Source organism: Leuresthes tenuis, unplaced genomic scaffold (genome assembly GCF_036924035.1).
Source record: "Leuresthes tenuis unplaced genomic scaffold, fLeuTen1.0.hap1 SCAF_228, whole genome shotgun sequence".
NCBI lineage: Eukaryota > Metazoa > Chordata > Actinopteri > Atheriniformes > Atherinopsidae > Leuresthes > Leuresthes tenuis.
In genome coordinates this window covers 15,657-23,950 of record NW_027325582.1, presented here as the reverse complement: position 1 = coordinate 23,950, position 8,294 = coordinate 15,657, and the positions used below count along the sequence as shown (strand labels likewise).

Genomic DNA, 8,294 nt, shown 5'->3' with positions numbered 1-8,294 from the left:
CACCTCTACTCCCGCTTTTGATGGTGTATAGTCGGGCATTCGAACCTTTTCTTACCCGCTTTTTACAAACTATGGTGGGACATTCAAACCTTCTTGTATCCGAAAACCTCCGCTCTCTCTTTTGATCATACATTGTCGGACATTCGCACCTTTTCTTACCCGCTTTTTACAAACCATGGTCGGACTTTCACATCTTCTTGTAGCCGAACACATCCGCTCCCGCTATTGATTGTGTACAGTCGGGTATTTTAACCTTTTCTTACCCGCTTTTTACCAACTATGGTCGGACATTCACACCTTCGTACAGCGGAACACCTCCGCTCCCTCTTTTGATGGTGTATGTTCGGGCATTCAAACCTTTTCTTACCCGCTTTTTCCAAACTATGGTCGGCTATTCACAGCTTCCTCTCCACCATACTTGTATGGGGGAATATTCACACCCACTTGCATCCGAAGACCTCCGCCCCAAATTTTGTTGATATTTAGTCGGACATTCGCACCTTACCCGCTTTTGGCAAACTATGGCCTTCTTGCAGCCAAACACCTCTGATCTCGCTTTTGATGATGTAAGGTTGGGCATTCAGACCTTGCTTCACCTGCTTTTCACCAAATATAGTCGGACATTCACACCTTCTTGCAGCCGAACACTTCCGCTTTTAGTGTTCTATGAGGCATTCACATATTTTTTTTCACCGTATTTTATAGATTATGGTTGGAAATTCTCACCCACTCTCATCCGAAGACCTCTCCTCCCGCTTTTGTTAATATATAGTCGGGCATTCGAACCTTTTCTTACCCGCTTTTTACAAATTATAGTCGAACATTCACACCTACTTGCAGCTGAATACTTCCGCTCCACCTTTTAGGTATGTATGGTTGGCATTTGCACCTCTTTTTATACTGATTGCTGAAGATTAAGTTGTACTTTCTCAAACTACAACATTTTTTTATTTGTTGAAACTTGATTTGAAGTGGATAAATAAGGAGGACAAACAGTTTTAAGTTAGGCTGATAGAAGGAATTAATTTTATAGCAAAGTCTGTACTTCGTCATATGTCGAGAGATGCTTATTGCTGAAGAAGTTCTTTCTCATTCTACAAAGTACAACGTTGTTTATCGTTGAAACTTGATTAGACATGAATAAATATGAAGGACAAAGCAGTCTTAACTTGGTTTGAGTTAAGGAATTCGTTTTATAGGAGAATCCGAATTCGTGCATAACTCATAAAATAGAGCTTATTTTCGGATTCCTGAAGAATGATTCTGGTTCTTTCTCATAATACAAAGTTTGTTGTTTATTGTTGAAACTTCATCAGAAGTGAAGAAATAAATGAATGCCTATCAACAAATTGACCTTCTGTTGACCTTCGGGGAGGTGAGTATCTTCACTAGACTCACCTGTCTGCTCTTCCTCCTCATTTAGCGTAGCTCCACCCTCTGCCTGTGAATTCTTACAGACTTCAACACTGAGTGGTGAGGCCTCTACAGGCCCCTCCCCTTTTTGCTCCTCACTTCCAATCCAAGCTTTTGGCGGGAAGTTTGAATTTATTGGGTCAACCTCTTCACTTTGTTCACCAACTGCCACCTTTGGTCCTTCTCTTTGTTGGCTTGACTGTGGCTTTACCGTCTTTAATTTGTTGGCAAAAGATTTAGGGCAATCTCTGAAGAGGTGATTTAATTCTCCACAGAGATTACATTTCCTGCCATTTGGACACTCTCCAAAAGTTTGTCCAATTTCTCTGCTCTTCCCACATAACACCTTGGTACAAGCCTCAACCAGGTGCCCATGCTCACCACACTTGCGGCAGAACTTGGGCTGCCCCTGGTAGTGGATGTAACCTCGGTTTTCAAGGTGGCCAGAGTGTCGCCCACCTGCTGCACTGAGCACTCTTCAGCCCTTTTAAATGGTATAACTTTGCACTCCCGCACGCTCCAGCAAGCACCATTCAAGCAACAACTTTGCACTCCAGCTTCGAACATCGGCACAGTCGCAACAAGTAAGGCGACTCTACTCAGAGAAGTCACTCTGCACAGTAAGAAGATTTCTTTTGCACAGACAGAAAGGGCTTCACCCGCAAAGGTAAAGCCTGCCAATAATAGAAACAACTCATTAGTGCTGCTCTCCACAGAAATCTTTAGTAAAAGGCGAAAGACTTGTACGTTATGAAGAGAAACCAGAGTACGATTATCCGTCACTGCGGGAGCAGGGCATCAGGCTTGTTGGCATAGCCACCTTCCCCATGGTGAGCTTTGCTTGGTTGAGACGCTTGCTCCCCCCCCTTGCTCCTCGGCTGACCAAGTAGGAACAATCGGGCCCTATTCGATGGCTGCCTTGTCTTTCACTCTGTGCAAAAGACAAGGCAGCAACAAAAACACCACGAGAATCCCATATTGAGGCTTTGTTCTGACCGCTCATTCGGGGTCGCGTTTCTTTCAAGCAATTCTCCTGGTTAGCCCACACTCGGGTCCCATAGCCGTGTTATAGTCTACTTCGCATTCACTCTCTTTTCTCAGCAGACTCTTGGGATTTTATTCTCCTATAAAACGAATTCATTAACTCAAACCAAGTTAAGACTGCTTTGTCCTTCATATTTATTCATGTCTAATCAAGTTTCAACGATAAACAACGTTGTACTTTGTAGAATGAGAAAGAACTTCTTCAGCAATAAGCATCTCTCGACATATGACGAAATACAGATTTTGCTATAAAATTAATTCCTTCTATCAGCCTGACTTAAAACTGTTTGTCCTCCTTATTTATCCACTTCAAATCAAGTTTCAACAAATAAAAAAATGTTGTAGTTTGAGAAAGTACAACTTAATCTTCAGCAATCAGTATAAAAAGAGGTGCAAATGCCAACCATACATACCTAAAAGGTGGAGCGGAAGTATTCAGCTGCAAGTAGGTGTGAATGTTCGACCATAATTTGTAAAAAGCGGGTAAGAAAAGGTTCGAATGCCCGACTATATATTAACAAAAGCGGGAGGAGAGGTCTTCGGATGAGAGTGGGTGAGAATTTCCAACCATAATCTATAAAATACGGTGAAAAAAAATATGTGAATGCCTCATAGAACACTAAAAGCGGAAGTGTTCGGCTGCAAGAAGGTGTGAATGTCCGACTATATTTGGTGAAAAGCAGGTGAAGCAAGGTCTGAATGCCCAACCTTACACCATCAAAAGCGGGAGCAGAGGTGTTCCGCTGTAAAACGGTGTGAATGTCCGACCATAGTTGGTAAAAAGCGGGTAAGAAAAGGTTAAAATACCCGACTGTACACAATCAATAGCGGGAGCGGAGTTGTTCGGCTACAAGAAGGTGTGAAAGTCCGACCATGGTTTGTAAAAACCGGGAAGAAAAGGCTCGAAAGCCCGACTATACACCATCAAAAAGAAGGTTTGAATGTCCATCAATAATTGCTTTAAAACAAGAAAGTAAATTTTCGAATATCAAACCGCACATGATCATAAGCGGGAGAGGAGGTGTTCGGCTGCAAGAAGGTGTGAATGTCCACCCATAATTCATGAAAAATGGGTAAAAAAAAAGGTGCGAATGCCTAACAATACATTATCAAAAGCAGGTGTGAATGTCAGATCATAATTTGTAAAAAGCTGATGAGAAAGGATGAGAATGCCCGACTATACACCATCAAATGCGGGAGCGGAGGTGTTCGGCTCTGAGTAGGTGTGAATGTCCGACCATAATTGCTGAAGAATGTGTTAGAAAAGGTAAGAATGCTGGACCATACATCATCAAAAGCGGGAGAGGTGGTGTTCGGCTGCAAAAAGGTGTGACTGTTCGACTAAAGTTTGTAAAAAGTGGGTAAGACAAGGTGCGAATGCCTGACAATGTATGATCAAAAGCGGGAGCGGAGGTGTTCAGCTGCAAGAAGGTCTACATGTCCATCAATAATTGCTAGAAAACATGAAAGAAACTTTTCGAAAATCAAACTGCACATGATCATAAGTGGGATAGGAGGTGTTCAGCTGCAAGGTGTGAATGTCCACCCATAATTCCTGAAAAATGGGCAAAAAAAAGGTGTGAATGCCCAACCATACATCATCAAAAGCAGGAGTGGAAGTGTTCGGCTACAAGAAGGTGTGAACGTCCAACCAAAATATGTAAAAAGAAGTTAAGAAAAGGTTCAAATATCCAACCAAACATAATCAAAAGCGGGAGCCGAGCTGTTCGACTGCAAGTAGGTGTGAATGTCAGATCATAATTTGCAAAAAGCTGATGAGAAAGGGTGAGAATGCCCGATTATACATCATCAAATGCGGGAGCGTAGTTGTTCGGCTGTGAGTAGGTGTGAATCTCCGACTATAATTGCTGAAAAATGTGTTAGAAAAGGTAAGAATACTGGACCATACATCATCAAAAGCGGGAGAGGTGGTGTTCGGCTGCAAGAAGGTGTGAAAGTCCGACAATGGTTTGTAAAAAGCGGGTAAAAAAAGGTTCGAATGCCCGAATATACATCATCAAAAGCGGAAGCGGAGGTGTTCGGATGCAAGAAGGTGTGAACGTCCGACCAAAGTTTGTAAAAAGCAGTGAAAAGCGAGAAAAAGCATTTCGTGAGTTCTGCATGATTTAGCATGATTACTTCACTCAAACTATGTTAAAACTTATTTGTCCTTCATATTTACCATGTCTAGAAAGATTTAAACAAAAAAAACAACGTTGTACTTTGCAGTAAAAGAAAGAGCAAATCTAAAGTTTCAGGAATCCGAGTATAAGCCTGCTTTCATGAGTTCTGCACGATTTCGGATTTTGCTATAAAATGAATTGCTTTGCTCAAACCAAGTTAAAACTGCTTTGTCCTTCCATATTCATCAATGTCTAGATCAACTTCAACAAAGAAAAACATTGGACTTTGCAGTAGAAGAAGTTGAAATCCATCTACACATTGATAAATATGAAGGACAAAGCAGTTCCCACTTGCCCATAAGAAAATAAGCTTATTCTCGGATTCCTGATCCTTCAGTTTTGCTCTTTCTTCTACTGCAAAATACAATGTTGTTCTTTGTTGAAGTCGATCTAGACATTGATAAATATGAATGAAAAAGCAGTTTTAACTTGGTTTGAGTGAATGAATTCATTTTATACATAAAATCCGAAATCGTGCAGAACTCATGAAAATAAGCTTATTCTCGGATTCCTAAAACTTTTGATTGGCTCTTTCTTTTACTGCAAAGTACAACGTTCTTTTTTTGTTTAAATCTATTGAGACATTGATAAATATGAAGGTAAAAGCCGTTTTAACATAGTTTGAGTGAAGGAATTGATTTTATAGATAAAATCCCAAATCATGCAGAACTCCTCAAAAGGGGCGTATGGCTTAATCACAAGTGTGGCTCTTTCTCATTCAGGGTAGTATGAGGAAGTTTATGCTTGAAATATATGTAGAAATAGGTATATATGAAGAACAAAGCAGTGTTAACTTAGTTTGAGTGAAGGAATTCATTTTATACATAAAATCCCAAATCATGCAGAACTCATGAAAATAAGCTTATTCTCGGATTCCTAAAACTTTTGATTTGCACTTTCTTTTACTGCAAAGTACAACGTTGTTTTTTGTTGAAATCTATCTAGACATTGATAAATACCAGCCGAAACTCTGCTGCCGCTTTTGATAATTTATGGTTGGGCATTCTTACCTTTTCTTACCCGCTTTTTACAAATTATGATCTTACATTCACACCTACTTGCCGTCGAACACCTTCTCATCCACTTATGATCATGTGCGGTTGGGCTTTCGCACCTTTTCTTACCCATTTTTCAGTAATTATGGGTGGACATTCAGACCTTCTTTTGATCATACATTGTCGGGCATTCACACCTTGTCTTACCCGCTTTTTACAAACTTTAGTCGGACATTCAAACCTTCTTGCAGCTGAACCACCTCCGCTCCCTGTTTTGATCATATATGGTCTGGCAATAGTACCTTTTCTTACCCGCTTGTGAGTAATTATGGCTGGACATTCACACCTACTCACAGCCGAACACAACCTCTCCCGCTTTTGATGATATATGGTTCGGCATTCTTACCTTTTCTAACACATTTTTCAGCAATTATGGTTGGAGATTCACACCTACTCACAGGCGAACACCTCCGCTCCCACATTTGATAGTGTATAGTCGGGCATTCTCACCCTTTCTCAACAGCTTTTTGCAAATTATGATCTGATATTCACACCTACTTGCAGTCGAACAGCTCTGCTCCTGCTTTTGATTATGTTTGGTTGGATATTCGAACATTTTCTTAACTGCTTTTTACAAACTTTGGTCGGACGTTCACACCGTCTTGCAGCCGAACACCTCCGCTTCCGCTTTTGATGGTATATAGTCGGGCATTCGAGCCTTTTCTTACCCGCCTATTACTTACTATGGTTGGACATTCAAACCTTCTTGTAGCCGAACACATCCGCTCCTGCTTTTGATGATGTATGATTTGGCATTCACACCTTTTCTTACCCATTTTTCAGTAATTTTTGGTCGGAAATTCAGACCTTCTTGCACCTGAACACCTCTGCTCCCGCTTTTGATGGTGTATAGTCGGGCTTTCGAGCCTTTTCTTCCCCGATTTTTACAAATTGTGGTTGGACATTCAGACCTTGCAGCCGAAAACCTCCGCTCCCTCTTTTGATCATACATTGTCGGGCATTCGCCCCTTGTCTTACACGGTTTTTACAAACTTTAGTCAGACATTCACACCTTGCAGCTGAACCACCTCCATTCCCTGTTTTGATCATGTGTGGTCTGGAAATACTACCTTTTCTTCCCCCGTTTGTGAGTAATTATGGCTGGACATTCACACCTACTTGCAGCCGAAAAACCACCTCTCCCGCTTTTGTTGATGTATTGTCCGGAATTCTAGTCTTTTCTATCACATTTTTCAGCAATTATGATCTGACATTCACACCTACTTGCAGTCGAACAGCTCTGCTCCCGCTTTTGATTATGTTCGGTTGGATATTCAAACCTTTTCTTAACTGCTTTTTACAAACTTTGGTCGGACGTTCAAACCTTCTTGCAGCCGAACACCTCCGCTTCCGCTTTTGATGGTATATATTCGGGTATTCGAACCTTCTCTTACCCGCTTTTTACAAACCATGGTTGGACTTTCATACCTTCTTGTAGCTGAACAACTCCACTCCTGCTTTTGATGATTTAGGGTTGGACATTCGCATCTTTTCCTACCCATTTTTCAGTAATTATGGGTGGATATTCACACCTTCTTGCAGCTGAACACCTCCTCTCCCGCTAATGATCATGTAAGGTTTGATATTCGAAAATTTTCTTTCATGTTTTAAAGCAATTATTAATGGACATTCACACCTACTTGCAGCCGAACACCACCTCTCCCGCTTTTGATGATGTATGGACCGGCATTCTTACCTTTTCTAACACATTTTTCAGCAATTATGGTTGGAGAATCACACCTACTCACAGCCGAACAACTCCGCTACCGCATTTGATAATGTATAGTCGGGATTTTTCACCCTTTCTCATTAGCTTTTTGCAAATTATTCTCTGACATTCACACCTACTTGCAGTCGAACAGCTCTGCTCCCGCTTTTGATTATGTTTGGTTAGATATTCGAACCTTTTCTTAACTGCTTTTTCACAAACTTTGGTCGGACGTTCACACCTTCTTGCAGCCGAACACCTACGCTTCCGGTTTTGATAGTGTATATTCGGGCATACGAACCTTTTCTTACCCGCTTTTTACAAACCATGGTCGGACTTTCACACCTTCTCTTAGCTGAACAACTCCGCTCCCTCTTTTGATGGTGTATGTTCGGGCATTCGAACCTTTTCTTACCCGCTTTTTAAAACCAGGGTCGGACTTTCACACCTTTTAGTAGCCGAACAACTCCGCTCCCGCTATTGACTGTGTACAGTCGGGTATTTTAACCTTTTCTTACCCGCTTTTTACCAACTATGGTCGGACATTCACACCTTCTTACAGCGGAACACCTCCGCTCCCTATTTTGATGGTGTATGTTTGGGCATTCGAACCTTTTCTTACCCGCTTTTTACAAACTATGGTCGGACATTCAAACCTTCTTGTAGCCGAACACATCCACTCGTGCATTTGATGATGTATGGTTGGGAATTCGCACCTTTTCTTACCCATTTTTCAGTAATTATGGGTGGACATTCACACCTTCTTGCAGCTGAACACCTCCTCTCCCGCTTATTATCATGTGCAGTTTGATATTCGAAAATTCTCTTTCATGTTTTCTAGCAATTATTGATGGACATTCAGACCTTCTTGCAGCTGAACACCTCCGCTCC

The 8,294-nt window shown here is 41.4% G+C and overlaps 1 non-coding gene across 1 annotated transcript; it reads right to left on the bottom strand.

The window, feature by feature from the left end:
- Window positions 1-2,069: 2,069 nt before the first annotated feature.
- LOC140288107 (U5 spliceosomal RNA) lies at window positions 2,070-2,183 on the bottom strand. Its single transcript, XR_011912003.1, has one exon. It is a non-coding gene; the product is annotated as a U5 spliceosomal RNA (small nuclear RNA).
- Window positions 2,184-8,294: the final 6,111 nt, after the last annotated feature.